General features: G+C 37.6%; 1 non-coding gene and 1 pseudogene across 1 annotated transcript; both read right to left on the bottom strand.

The window, feature by feature from the left end:
- Positions 1-2250: 2250 nt before the first annotated feature.
- On the bottom strand, positions 2251-4720 carry LOC145773709 (52 kDa repressor of the inhibitor of the protein kinase-like; annotated as a pseudogene).
- Positions 4721-10043: 5323 nt separating this feature from the next.
- LOC145774920 (U6 spliceosomal RNA) lies at positions 10044-10150 on the bottom strand. The gene has a single exon (XR_014290093.1). It is a non-coding gene; the product is annotated as a U6 spliceosomal RNA (small nuclear RNA).
- Positions 10151-14342: the final 4192 nt, after the last annotated feature.

Below are 14342 nucleotides of genomic sequence, written 5' to 3' on the forward strand. Positions count from 1 at the left end.
CTAACTGACAGCTAACATACGGTATATTTTGCGCAAAGGTTTTAGCTTTAAAAAGTTTGTATTTAAAGATTTAATGACACAAAGGTTATCTTTTGCTTACGAGGACACAGTGTCACATGTCACATGAATTAATTCATCAACTTTTAGCTTGTTTTATTTATTTTACACGTCATGACTGCATAGATAACCCATCTCATCAATAAAGTTGTCGTTTAGCCATGAACAGCAGACACCGATTTAATTATGACATATTGGTCTGCGTCGGAAAAGGTAGTTTTTATTTAGCTGTTGTTGATGCAGTACTCTGTATAAAGAAGGTCATGGCAGTACTGCATAGCTATCAGTGTCATCATAGCCGTAGAAAGGGGGCAGGGGTCGACCGCTTCCTTCACAAAAAAAAATCGAGGGTTAGGACAAAAATAAGAAGGTGTATTTTAACAAATCATTGCTACTACTCACATTGGTTATGCATCTTAAAATCAGCAACCGTTTCTTACAAAATAAACTTGGTTTTTGTTCATTTAATATTTTTTCTAACCATAATTGTGATTGAATACTGAAAAACTTGTGCGTTCATCAGGACAATTATCGTTTCTAGCACTAGTTGCAACGTTCATCTGATGAAAGTAAAAGTAAAAGCAACAAAAACAGGTTGATTTATTGCTTCACTGACGTTTCGCACATCATGAGAATGCGCATCCTCAGAGCGAATAACATACAAAATAACATTTACAAAGTTTTATGCCGCAGTGCGGTTAAATGCAAGAAAAAATGAAACACACATTATTTTAAAGACTGGCCAAAAATGTGCGAGCGGTTACTTTCCACGTTAAATTACGTAAAAACTTCCAAGATTAAACATAAATTCGAAGCAGTGGAGACCAACAGAAATTCTAGACGAAATTAAATTACGATAACGTTTCCAACTGTGTTCAAATAGGCATGAAGCCTGCGTGTCAAGACAATAACGATTTATATGCTTTCGGTAATAGATTTCCAAGCACGCCACATGAAACTTTTAAACCAGGTACATCAAGATAAGGAACTATTAAACAACATAGCTCAAAGGCAACTCATATTTCTCGGTCACATTATCAGAAAAGAAGAATTCGAAAATCTTTGTCTAAGCGGCCGCCTTCTCGGGAGACGTGCTCGCGGTAGACAACGAACAACATTGCTTTCATTTTCACTTTCATCAGATAAACGTTCCAACTAGTGCTAGAAACGAAAGTTGCGATTAAAATGTCGTACAATGTAAAATACGTCACAACATTCATATAACATTCATATTATTATTGCCATTGTTTAAACACAGATATGAAAATATCTTTAAGTTGCATTAACCCTTTAGACGTAGATGATTTGTTGCAACGAGTAGGTATAATGTTAGTGCCAGAGAGGGCGGGTAGCAGGGGCGGATCCAGGCATTTACTTTAGGGGGGGCGATGTCATTGAGATTCAGGCAAGTGATCAGCCCGGCACAAACAACGACGGGGTCTCCCCTAGAAAATTTAGGTTGAATTTGGTGCGTTCTGAGAGCATTTCAAACACAAATTATGAGAAATTCTATAACTTAAAAAACCCTCAACAATGCTGTTGTTTAACAAAGGGAGAGATGAAGAATTGATGTGCCCTTGCCATGTCAAGTTGAAGCCTGAACAACCTAGCCGCATTTATAGTTGAGACTGAAGGTTTCAATCTTGATTGATTCACAGCAATTTAAAAATTGACCACGGAAACATAATAACAGGTAATTCTGTCTTCACAATGTCACAGCATAGCCTAATATTGATACAGACATTGAGGTTGTTACGGGCTTACTGTATAGCTTCGAGGTTTTATTCCTCTGACAAGTTTTGAATTGTTATAAAGAGCAATGAGGAAAGATTATGCATACATTCAACATAATGAGCAACAAAAGTGAGGGCCAGGTCAAAACACTGGGTTATGCTCCACCCCCGTAGAATCGCTATTATAGGCTAGGTAGCCTATCGATTGTAAATTTTTATTTTGGACCAGCGAAACACTACAATTTGTACATTAAAACTATAGAGTGGCAGTTAAACATAGTGAAATGACGACCAAAGGATATAGTCTTCCTTAAAACGTGTCATGCACGGTCGCTGCACCAGACAAAGGAAGAAACTAACAATAACAGAAACAACTATTTCTGTGCACTTCACAAATAAAACGAAAATGAAAAGGCTACTTTGCCGGTACGGGTAATACTAACAGGTGTCGTACCTTTGACTACAACACAAAGTCAAGTTTGCGGTTTCTACTGTTGGCAAATCAATTTATCACGGAGTCTGTGTCAATTAAAATGTCCCGATGCTGGTATAGTAAGGCCAATCCACTCAGTCTTTCCTCGCCGATGTTGTTCCTCAGCCAGGTTTTCAACGACCGAAGAGATGAAAAGCTTCTTTCGGCTGATGCTACGCTGACTGGCAAGGTTAATAGTATTTTTAGAAGAGAGTGTACGATTGTGTACACATCTTCATCACACTGTTGTAAAGCTTCTTCCACAGTCATTGGTAAGACTGCAGCAGTCGCCGGAACAGTTATATTTGCCCACTTCTCCTTCCATAGTTGGATCTCTGAACATAGAGCAGACTCCACTGATTCCACACTATATATATGTCGTAGCAAGCCGTTGTAGGCATTGCAAATGACTTTTGTCAATGCTGTCGGGTCGATACTTAAGCAATTTCGTGGTAGCAATGATGTTAGGTGACAAGATGCTAAAGTCTCAGCTGAAAATCTTGTTTCCAAGTCAAGTATGAAGGAATCCAACATTGGAATGTAGATCGACCTTTTGTAGTATTGCTCTGGTGATGAAGATGGAACGTTTGTCCTGTGAACTTGTCGTTGATTAATTCGAGGTAAGGTAACGGTAATGTCCAAATTTGACAAAACTTGGGATGCTTTTTGGAATAAACTACAGAATTCATCATCACAATTTTCACGCCGGGCTTTGAGAATGCTTTTTAAATCTCTGACAAGTGTTGTAGCTGCAGATAAATCCAGACTCTTCTTCTGAAACAACCTGCTAAGTGGTAGACACAGCATAAACACAGATAATTGACAAAAGAGTGTGATGATGAACTCCACATTTCGTATGGATGAAATCATACTTCTAGCTTGAGAAGCACTTTTCGTTTCATTCCAGTTCGAAATGTATTCAAGGGCTTCAATTATCTTCTGCAACTGGTCGAGAAATTGCGCCAATGATTCTGTTCTTTCAACCCACCTGGTTTCGCACATGCTCCGCAATTGAGCTTTAACCACATTTAAAAGAACATGATTTCGCTTAAGCGTTAAAGAAGGACACGACTTCTTGAATTGTTCCAATTGCATTACGGACACTGGAAACTGATGACGTCTTGGACATAGACAAATTAAGCGCATGGTTGAAGCAGAGGCACCTGGATGCATTTGATGCCTTCTTCTTAATTTCAGCCACGGCTCCTAGCTGCTCCGATACCATCAGCGCACACCCATCTGTTCCAACACCAACGCAGTTTAACAAATCTAAATGTAACTCCTTCATTTTGTTCAGGACTAACTCTCCAAGAACTTTTCCACTGACCTTTGGCTCATAAGATGATGACATGCCTTTAAAACAGGAATCATGAACATTTAAAAATCCAACAAAATCTTCATGTCTCCTGTTCTGGTAAACGTAAGACACACAAAGTGTTAATTGGGAAGAATGCGAGATATCTGTTGTTTCATCGAATATTAGAGAGTAATATTTTGCTTCTTCTATGCGCTTGAGAATGATACTTCTAATTTCTTCTCCACAGCATTCAATAAGTTCGTTTTGTGTAGTTTTGCTGATGTATGTAGCATTGGACTTTGCTGTTTCTAGATGCAGTTTCAAGGTAGAATCGCCACTGAGGACACGGTATCTCAGCAGCTCTCGGAAATTACCTTCGTTGATTAAAGGCATTGCTGTCTCTCGTTCTAACGCACCGTCATCTCGATGCCCTCGAAAGGCAATATTTTGTCTGCCTAAAAATATTATAGATTCTACAATCGGTTTCAATCGTTCCCTGTTTTCTTGGACTTGCTTTAGTCGCTGCGAGCTAAGCTGGTTCGCGATGTGTTGTCTTGGTGTGTGGAAGGTCTTCAGAAAATCTTTACCCCCTTCCACTGCATCTCTATGGTACTGCTGTCTCTCGTGAGTTGTTAGATCGCCATCTTTTCCAAGAAGCTTCGCAAAAACAGTCAAAGGCTTTGTAACAAGTTTTTGAAGGGATACGTGCTTGTGAGATCCTCCAACACGGCCAATAACAAATAAGCTGCAATACTTACAAAATAGTCCTTTTTTGGCATCAGAATACACCAACCACGGGAATTTATCCAAGTGGGACTGGTTCAAGTATCTTTTTTCATCCTTTCCTTTTTTATGATGAGTAGAAAATGGCAGATTAAAATCATGTGGAGGTCTCCAGGGTTTCTCTAGTAACTCGCATTTTGTTAAGTCATCAATATTAGAAATCGAATCAATGTGGCATCCGACGTCATTCTGTCGAATAATGGAAGTCTTATCAGTATCACTGACATTAGTGACGGAAGAAGAACATTCTCCAGTCAGTTCAGTTTCAGTGCTAACAAAACTGGCATCACAACCATGCTCTAACTGTTCTTTCGAAACACAACCTGTCACTTTTTTTAGATAAAAATCCAAGGTTCCCTGCGATCTGCGTCGTTTCATTATGCTGACAACTTTTAAAGCATCTGTAATAGCCTACTGCAATAGTTTCATAACGGTGTCGCTCTTCAGCTCCTATAAGAGAGATATCATATTAGATGCTACAAAAATAAGCTAATAAATAAATAAATTAACCTTGCATAAGGTGGTGCTGCTATTTTGCATTCATCAAATGCTGGCATTTGCTCAACAATCTAACCTCTTTGTGTAATTTATTAAGAATCGATTTCGCTATAGTAATAGCATCTTCAGCTAGCACATGTAAAAAAGAAAATTTAAAAAATACGTAAAACGAATAAATAAAGCAAACTCCGATAGTATCAACACGCATAAAAATTCCATTTTAAATAGATGGTTACATAAATTAAACTCAAAAGCTGCAAGCCTAAATCTTAAACTGGTGTTCTGCCACGATTTTCAACACTTTACTGGTACAAAATTCAAGAAATACATGAACATTATCATCCATCAAGTAAATTACAACAGTTCAACAAGACGAATACAAAGAAAAACGCAATTTAGTTTACAGTCCACTGCCATAAGTTTACATTGATATAACGCCAAAAAGAATAAAGCGTGAATGGACGTGGTTGAATAATCTACACTACAGGGGTCGGAGGTTGCTGATGACATAGGATTAACCAAAACAGACTAAGTGGTTGGTCGAATCAACTTCTGTAGCCTATGTTAATGGTGGCTTTGATATTATGTAGCCAGTAGCCATTTATCTTCAGCGATGTCTAAATATTGTTTGCTGGGTTGTTCGGCGAAAATAACGACAAAGCAGTCTGCCAGAGCTGGTTTCTTTTTCAGTTCAATGTTGTGGAATTTTGCATGATGTTTCAATAATGTTTGCAGAATTAGTATTAACTACACTTTTTCAACCCCAAAACATAAGTAAGAATTCTAGTGGTTTTAGTTCCACGTCTGACCGCCAAAGTTGCCAATAACCTGCTCTGTCAACCAACTTATCTAGGCTAAGGGATTTATCGCTATGCTCTACAGTGCGATAAAAGGTTTAGAAACGTTTTAAATTTTAGTAATTTCGTTCGGTAATTAGACTCTGTGACGAAATAATAGCCTTATGCTATGTTATTATTATAGCCTACCTTAGCCTAACCTAACCTTTGAACATGGCGAAAGACTTATTCAGCATTGCTTTCGATATGTTGTTTTCCAAATCGTATACATTATAAATGAAGAATAAAGCTATTTTCTTAGATTTTAGGGGGGGCGATCGCCCCAATCGCCCCCCCCTGGATCCGCCCCTGGCGGGTAGAGTTGAAAAGCGTCCACTTATCAGTGACGAATTCGGGGGAGATTGGGGCAATCGCTCCTCTCCTCTCCTAAAACACAGAGTAGTAACTTTATTCACTTTGTATTTGCAAGAGCGGAACATTGCAGACCAAGGGTTCTCAACCGTGGCCCTCGGCCCCCCAAGGGGGCCACAGAGCGTTCTCACGATAAAAGGCTTCATTAATGAATTATAACATGTATTAATTGACAGAAACGTAGTATTGTGGCACAAAAAGCACTCATGTAGGCGTTAGTATCGTAAAGCTAGCTAAAAGCATGTTTTTTCATCGTATGTTCTATCTCACTGCATGTTGCATCATCTTTTGTGATTGTAGCGTAACAATCAAGGATACGCTTGATTTATTGGCGTAGTGACTACGCTAAGTTTCGCACTGAGATATAAATCATGGCGACCATGGTATAAATCATTTAATCACTCGTTAACTGTTTTCATTGATTTTGTTTCGTTCGTTGTTCTTTAAACAAATACATTTTTATTTCACTCAAGGGGGCCACGGTCTTTTAGAGCCACAGTCTGAGGAGCCATGACTCAGAAAAGGTGGAGAACCACTGATGCAGACCTTACATATCATTTTGTTTTATTAAAACCGTCTCCCTTAAGCGGTGGGTTGGCGCAACGGATAAGGCCTTCGCTTTCCATCATGTAACCCAGGTGCGACTCCCGGCTTCACCTGGTGGTTGAAAAACACCACTCACCTCATCCCAAGGTGTAATAAATTGGGTAGGCATAGTTGTTGAAGGAAAGGCGGCGAGAGAAAGGAACTGGCCACCCTACTCTCGTTAGTGCCGACAGCTTGGCACAATGAGAACTTTATCTTCTCATCCCCGGATGCTTGGATCAAGCATGGAACTCACCTTTACCTCTCCTAAGGCTTCTTGATGGATCCACCTCTGCCACTCATAGACTTATCACGTATTCATATTTATGGTGAAACTGCAAAAAATTATCTTTAGCACTTTGGCAACATGATTTTGAACTTCAGACTGTCTTGGCGTGTTTGAAAGCGAAATATTATCTCTATTGATGTAACGGTAATCATAATTATCCTTCGTGCGTTATTGAGATTAATATCTTTTTCATATTTACTGAATCCTTGAAAACAGCCTAAAAAACAAATTTTGCATCTGTTAACGTTATGGCAACATCTTTTTTACAATTCCTTCACAGCACTGGTTAAATTTTGAGTTAGCTAAAATTGTCAAGATTGTGCAAACGGCGCATGGTTGCCCGCATTTTACTACTGCTACTGGTTCTGGACGAAACCAGACAATTTATTTTCCTCGATTGGTAAGCTGTTCATTTCTGAACTTTGATTTGTTGGCAAGCTGTCTTGAAAGCAATCGCTTCTGTTATGAACGTGACTGGGTGAAGCAAACTGCAGCCCAGTTGGAAATATTTCTTTTTTTTGCATTGGTTTCACGTCTGTAGACGTTAAATCAATGTAAAAAGGTACAAATTTCTTATTTTTAAAAAGCAGTAATTAAACTAACGATAGAGTTTACTAATTTTAACGTTTTTGCTCACAAGTTTACTTGCCTTCAATAACACAGAGTTGCCACTTTTTTTTCTGATAACACTAAGAACTGGATGAATTTGTTTACCAAGCCTGTCTAAGAAGCTTTAGCGTATTATGTTTTTTAATTAAATCTCTGCTAAACAGTTTTATGTAATTTTGTTTTATTGATATCGTTCATTAGGCCATTTCGAATTTGAATATGTAAGTCTTTATTTGAAGTGGTTAGCTCAAGTGGTTAGCGCGTCACTTCTGGAACGAAGAAGCTTCAAGATCAAGCGGCGCTGGTTCGACTCTCGGGGTGTGCGCTTGAGCAACGCACGTTGAGGATTGCTCTCCATTCAGCGGCATCTAATGGATGGAATAGTTCCCCGGCAACAAGACTTCAACAATCAGAAACTTCACTCTGTCAATCTCGGTATATACCGGGCCTGCGTCAGTGATTCAAAGCCTCTACAAGTATGCGGAACTGCCAAGATTAAGCTCTGCAAGAAGCTTTCCCAGTCCGAGGATAAAGATTCAACAAATCAAATCAAGTCGGTTTCAGCTAATTCTGAGCACAGAGCATTAAGCATTTAAGGTTTGAGGGATTGAGCGCCACACCGAACATGAAACCCGCCTCGTCGTATTTGACATGGTTCTGAGCTTTCAGCTGTTCTAGGAGCTTCAAGCAATCGCTTATAATGGAGAACAACATATACATTTTAACTTGGTTGCAATGCGACATTACCCCCGAAAAATCGAAAATTACCTCCCAAAAATAATTTACCCTTAGGTTGAGAACCACTGGCTTAAGGTTTCGGCCAAACTTTGATGATTTTTGCTGTCCACTTGTTCAAGGAAGAATCTCTTGTTGTATATTTTGTTACTCATTGTCTGTGACTTTTTTTTTTTATGCCATTGGATAAACGTGGGCTATACAGTGCAGCATTTGATTGATTTATTTCTGGCAAACGTTTGGATTTATAAGATCCCAGCCCATCAATCAGTCTTTTTTGCAGTCTATAGACGTTGAATCAACGTCAAAAGGACTGATTTGCGGGATGGGATTGAGCATGCAATGCAATAACGGAAAGTTCACCGGCAAGGTGAAATAGCACGAGCTTGTGCTTTTTATTGCTTTTGCTGAGCTTGCATTGTGTCAGATAATTACTTCCGGATCGTTCATTTTGTTGAACTAAGCAAGCAAAACGCAACTGGCAAAAAATTCCTTAATTTCCTTAATTCCTTAAATCCCTCAATAATAAAAGCGTAAGATAAAAACTCCGGTAATAAGCAGTTCAAAATATCAAAAACAGTGATTATGACAAGCGCTAATTGCTAATACAGCCACCGTTTCGAAACGAGCGCAGTTCTATAAACATACAAAAGAGAAAAAACGCGATTATAGACTTTATAGTCTATTCATTTTGTGCACTTGGTTTTATTGTGGACTACTATAACCTACTCGGCTACTCCGATCAACTTCAAACAGAAAAAAAATGGAAAATGTTAAAATACTGAGCAGTTTCTTTCCAAGATACTCCCAAACCGCGAAAAACAACAATAGATTCATCAAAACGATATATGTTTGTGTTGTAGTTCTAAATTGTTTTATATGTATCATTAAACTGTTGTTAGCCGCTGCAGGAATTTTAGCATTGTTGTTGTTGAAACTACAGCATAACTCAAGCTTTTGTTATAACACTTTCGGTGATTAAAATCTAAAACTGAAATAACAAATTTGTCTATCTAAACTTTAAAGCAAACATACACAAATGCATAAATCAGAAAGGATATAATTATGTTTTTTGTAATAAGTAATAAAAAACCGTAAGTTAACAAATCAATCCTGTTTTAGCCTACATTGATTTAAGGTCGTCTGTGAACATTGACATCATGTAAAAAAAAATTGGTTGCTGCCTGCAAAAAACATTGCTATCTCGATTGGTTGTCATTTGATTGATTGCAAGAATCGAACAACGGTTCTTGCCACTATGCGGTTGACAACACAAGCTCGGATTAGACTAATGCTGAAAATATCAACCCCACGGACCCAACACTGAAACAACGCACTGCATAGATCAGGGGTCACCAACTGGCGGCCCGCCACGCTGTATCGCTGCGGCCCGCGGAAGGTATCAGCGTACAAGTAGGCCATAACCAAAAATACTTTTCTTGAGGAGGTAAAGAGCACGAAGGCAAAAAATACTTTCTGGGAAGCATATTTTCGCTTTGCATACGATTCCACCGACCGACCAATCAGATTATAGTTCTAGGTGGGGGTTGCTTAAAGTTATTCCAATGCGATGTCCAGCCACATTGACCCAGTGGTTGATTAAAACGTCTGTTTTCGATTTTCTGTGAGCACAGGGTTGCTTATTTTAAGTTTGCAAATATCATGTAAACACTAGTGTGTGTTTCACCGTTATTGTGTTTCACGAGCAGTACTCTCTCTATGCAAGTTTTTGTAGACAAAATAGGTCGGTGTGCCAACTCAATTTATAATAAATTGGCAAAATATGGAACGCTTCACGATTTTGCGTGTCATCCTTGCGCAGGGACCATGTTAATCTTCTCTGTATCGTTCCAATTTTAGTATATGTACTGCCAAAGCAAGTACTGCAAAATGTTGTTAATCAACAAATTCTTGCCACGCTAATAAGCACCACATGTGACAGTTGTCTATAATAATAAAAAAAAGACGGTTTTATAGACTCTCACAAAAAGGATGAAAAACCAACTCATTGCTTTTTTTGAGGGAAGACTGTTCATGAATTACGATACAATTACAAATTTTCGCTGATTTCCACAAACGTTTGTTTCATGGTGCCTGGTGTCTTTTACCCTGTTATTCGAGCCTAATTTTCGCTGATATGTTTGCAGGTCACTATTGTTGCCTGTATTGCGATGTGTCAAACATTTCCTTGTTTGCTGAAATTGTTAATTGCAAGATATCATATGTGAAGCGAAGTGACAACACCACTCTTGCTTGGCGATGAATATTCTGATGAAACCACTCGCCTCGCTATAAGCGCGCAAAACAAGTGGCCTCGTTTATTAAACATTGTTAAAGAAGTCAAAAGTGTTGTTAAAGGAGCTTGGCCTGGTTGTTCGACTAATTGTGTTGCTGCGGTATTCTAAGACAAATATTAACAACATGTAACGCTGGATAGGCTACTGGGTACGAAATCCGTTATTTTTTAGCATAAGAGTCAACCTACCTGAAATTTTATTAGTGCGGCCCGCCACAGCTCTCCTTAGTGCCAAAGTGGCCCGCATGCAAAAAAGGTTGGTGACCCCTGGCATAGATGAATGAAACGGGGCTGTCTGGATTTCGGGTTTAAAGGTAACGCCAGATAAATAACGATAAACTAACGAAATAAAAAATCAAACTTGTTAAACTATACCTCAAAAACGTGAATGGCCATGGCCCCTTTTTCTAAAGCAAACTGTATGCCACTGCAGTTTCACCCAAAATAATTTTAAGAAAAGGAAAAAATGGCTTTATTGATCTTTTCTCAGTTTTTTAGATTAACGAAATTTGCTATGCGCCAGTTCAATTTGCCAGTGGCCTGAGAACAATCCATCCAGGCATAGCAAATAAGTTGCTTAAGCGTTCAGATCAAGGTTTTGACATTTGAAATGTCTTCAGCTTTTCAGAGTTAGGTCAGTGATGTTATTGTCGACAGGATTTTTCTAAAATGAATTTATGTTAAAATTACCAAATTTGAGCAGACTAGAAACTGAAAAACTAGAATTATAACTCCTTTCTTCTTTGTCGTTGTCGTTTGAATTTCAAACTTTCTGAGTTCGAAGTTTTATCTTTTTTACATCCCCAAGGCGTCCATGCTTCCCGGACTACAGTAGGAGGTTAGTAGAGAAAAGCTAGTTTCGGTGTTATTATCCATCAAGTGCAGACGTTCAGCTGCATTTAGTGGATAAAAATAGGTGCACCAAGTTTATTTGGTGCACGACGAAGGTTATTCAAATGATGTGTCAAAAATGAGATCAAGAAAAAATTTCATTTGCACTTTATAGTCTACCAATGCTTGTGACAAGGTCAGACTCGCTTGGAAACTAGTAGGACAGATTGAAAGTAATTATTTTAAGGTTGAAACAAAAAAAAAGGTTTTTACAAGAAAATTAAATTTGAAAAGAAACAAAATTTAATCAATCCAACAATTTTTTTTTTGAAACAAAACAACGAATTAATTTTGTTTTGGTCCTACTGCAAGCGTAGCCTGAGGAGTTTTTCATTTGTCGTCGTTGTGAAGGAAGTGAAACTTTAAACATGGGTTTAATAACAAGAGAAAAAAACATTAACGGGTGGCCATATATTTTCTATTTTGTAGTAATCATATCTTCGAAAAGATGGTAGCCAAAAGTCGCACTTTGAAGCAAGAATTTTTGACGCTTGCAGCTGTCTGAGATTCTTGCACACGTTTTGATGAGACAAAATTGCAAAGCAAAATGAAACAAAATTGTTTTCACTAAAAAATTATTTCAAAATGAAAGAAACCTGATGAGAAAAAATGTTTCATAATCGAAATTTTAAAATAGTATGGACGAGTAAAAAATTCTATTCAGTTCCTGTTGTTATATTCAAAAACTAAAACGTTATCTTGTTCTTGTTACCATACATAAACAAAGACATATACAACCAAGCAACCACACGGCATTTAACATAATCCATTAAACTTGAACATAAACTATAAGCTACAAACGTTTTCGGCCATACACACGTTAGCCCTTATCAAGTAACAAAAAAATAACTGCTTATCATATCTACAATAAAAATGAATAACTGATCTAAACACTGAATTGAAAAACGAAATGCAAAATGAAACGGCAGAGCATAGGAGAAAGGCACATCACATGGCGTTTAAATTACGCGAGGTAAAGACGCATCATATTACGCATCATCAATAAATGCCGTTTCATTTTATGCGTTTCGTCTTTCAATTCAGTGTTTAGATCAGTTATTCATTTTTATTGTAGATATGATAAGCAGTTATTTTTTGTTACTTGATAAGGGCTAACGTGTGTATGGCCGAAAACGTTTGTAGCTTATAGTTTATGTTCAATTTTAATGGATTATGTTAAATGCCGTGTGGTAGCTTGGTTGTATATGTCTGTGGTTGACGAAAGTGACCTCTTTACCTAAATTGTACGTAAACAAGATGAAGTTTAGTTTGAACACAATCAAGCAAAACCTCAGAACTTAAAATGGCAAAGTTTTTCAAGCATGAACCGCACACAGCAAACGTATAATGTTGTTTTTTTAAGAGGGTCAGACTAAGAGTTTGCAAATGCTTCATTACAACAATAAAAAACATTAAATCGTGCAACCATTCATCACTTCCCAATTGTGGAAAATGCTTTTATTCTGAAAGAAAGTCTTGAAAAAAAAGAAAGTCCCGGCAACAACACTTTAACAATCGGAAACTTTATTCTGTCAATCTCGGTATATACCGGGCCTGCGTCAGTGATTCAAAGCCTCTACAAGTATGCGAAACTGACAGGATTAAGCTCTGCAAGAAGCTTCCCCAGTCCGAGGATAAAGATTCAATCAATCAAAGTGGATTCAACTAGTTCACAAATCATTAGATTACAACAACAAATCGCTGATTAGAAGAACCTTCTTACCGAAAATACAAAAAGCCATTAATACAGTAATATGCAATCAACCGTATTCTGCTGCTTAATAGCCTAATCCTAAAAATTCAAGAAATTACCAACGTGAGATTGGCGAGTCATTCTTTGGCTTCCGTTACCTCAGATTGTTTCCCTTAACTGGAGCAATTGCTGACAATCAACCTATACCTTATCATATGCGTACTTGCATTGCGCGTTTACCTGTTAATCAAAGAGTCTGAATTAGGCTACGATGTGAAAAGGAACTATGAGAACTCGCAGGAATTTATTAGTTTTCTAAGTTTTAAGGTTTACGATGTATTATGGTTGTAAAGTTATTTTTTTCTGTTGATGAAAGCAAACTTGCTGCACGTGCTAAAATCTGCACATACGATGCTTTGTAATGATACAAAATTATATTTTCAATGACATAAAAAACTGTTTTCTTTCATCATTTACCAATTTCCTTAAAGACCAGATACTGCAGTCATTATGCGTTTGCACGAGATGTGACAGTGAGCACATTTTTATGACCTGTAATATAATTTAAAAGATTCCAGAAAAATTGCTGATGCTTCAACAGTACTAATCGACTGGCATACCAAAACATTTTTAAAAATTGAGGTTTAAAAATTTAACTTAGCCTACAGTAAGCCGTTCAGTGATTGCAAAAAGGGCCAGCTCTTAGATTGCTCCTTTAACACAATCGTCTAACTACGGCTTTAGTTCCGACTATTGTACAAAAATGGGACTGAAATGATCCAATTCCGCAAACAAAACTGTGAATTACAATGATTCAACGTTTACTTTGATTCAACGTTACCATATATCATAATTAAGCTCACAAAGAGCGCCAGTAGTATCCGGATGTCTGGTAAAATGTGCTCAATAATTGAAAGAAAAAAGAATAAAAATCCACAATGACTCATTTTTGTTCTAGTAGCCTACACAGAAGTTGTTAAATTATAGTTTTCATTGATCAGCTGAAAATAAACTGAGCGATGGCATGTTATTCGACAAAGGCTGCATTACTTTTATTGTTCAAAGTAGCTATCAAAAACTCCAGAACAAATGCTTTTGGTGGGTGGACTGCGTTTTAGTCGATGCAAGTAAGGTATCGTAAAAATAAAATGCAAAAAAGAAAATTGCGTGAAACATGTTAAAAAGCGTAGCCTATA

The sequence above is a fragment of the Aplidium turbinatum genome, chromosome 7, assembly GCF_918807975.1.
Source record: "Aplidium turbinatum chromosome 7, kaAplTurb1.1, whole genome shotgun sequence".
Classification (NCBI taxonomy): domain Eukaryota; kingdom Metazoa; phylum Chordata; class Ascidiacea; order Aplousobranchia; family Polyclinidae; genus Aplidium; species Aplidium turbinatum.